The sequence below is a fragment of the Perognathus longimembris genome, chromosome 2, assembly GCF_023159225.1.
Source record: "Perognathus longimembris pacificus isolate PPM17 chromosome 2, ASM2315922v1, whole genome shotgun sequence".
Lineage (NCBI taxonomy): Eukaryota > Metazoa > Chordata > Mammalia > Rodentia > Heteromyidae > Perognathus > Perognathus longimembris.
In genome coordinates, this window is record NC_063162.1 from 43936431 (window position 1) to 43937553 (window position 1123).

The following is a 1123-nucleotide window of genomic DNA, read 5'->3' on the forward strand; positions in this document are numbered from 1 at the left end:
GCATTTATGATTAATCAGATGTAATGCTTCTTGGAATGTAAAGTTTGTGTTATTTTGGAAGACTCAAAAGTGCATAGCTGAAAATTAGGCTAATACAAAAAGGATTCTAATGGTGATGGTATGAGTACAGAAGTTAACAATAGAAATTCTTAGTATGCGACAACAAGTGTTCCTTCAATCTCTGAAGTAGGCCAGAAGCCACCATTTTCATCTACCCAACACCAATGGCAGACTGACAATATTTCTTAGAAATTACTCCAATGGGAATAGAATAGCAACATTTATGAATCATTCAATGTTTTTCCAAGGGAAAGGGTTTTCCCCCTTATTTTTAATGCTTCAAAGGAGAGAATACTATAGGTCTTGTTCCCCTGCAGCCTGTGTATAAAAACAAACACTTTTATTTCCCAAGGGCTTTATATTTTCAGCTTTGAATTTGCCTGTAACTTAAGATGAAAGGATAGTGGTTATGTGTAACTTAAAATTACAGGGGGAAGGTTAATAAGCCAAATCAGTATCCCCTTAGGAAACTGATTTAGGAAAGAACAAAAGGAATGACAGGATAAAATATCAGCTGTTTCTATTGCAAATGAGGGAGTAGGGTAAGGGGAGAAAGAGCACATTAAAAAAAAATACTTAAATTGGAATCTTAACCAAAATGAAAAGCCTACAGGCTAGATGTGGTTGCATATAACTAACCCCAGCACTCAGAAGGCTGAGGTAGGCAGGATGATCATGGATGGGTTGAGCTCTTGTCTCAAAGAAAAATGTTGAATTGAGACAAATTCTGTTAAAAAAGGTGATATATTTCCAGTCTTGTTCTGAGAATTGTGAAGCCTTAAAGTGCATTAAGAGAATTACAGGCACCATCAAATGCCAATTTGACAGAATTTAGAAGACAATCTGAAGCCTTATTTTTTTTGCCAGTCCTGCACTCAGGGCCGGACCACTGTCCCTGGCTTCTTTTTGCTCAAGGCTAGCACTCTGCCACTTGAGCCACCCACAGTACCGCTTCTGGCTGTTTTCTATATATGTGGTGCTGGGGAATCGAACCCAGGGCTTCATGTATACAAGGCAAGCACTCTTGCCACTAGGCCAAATTCCCAGCCCCCTGAAGCCTTAT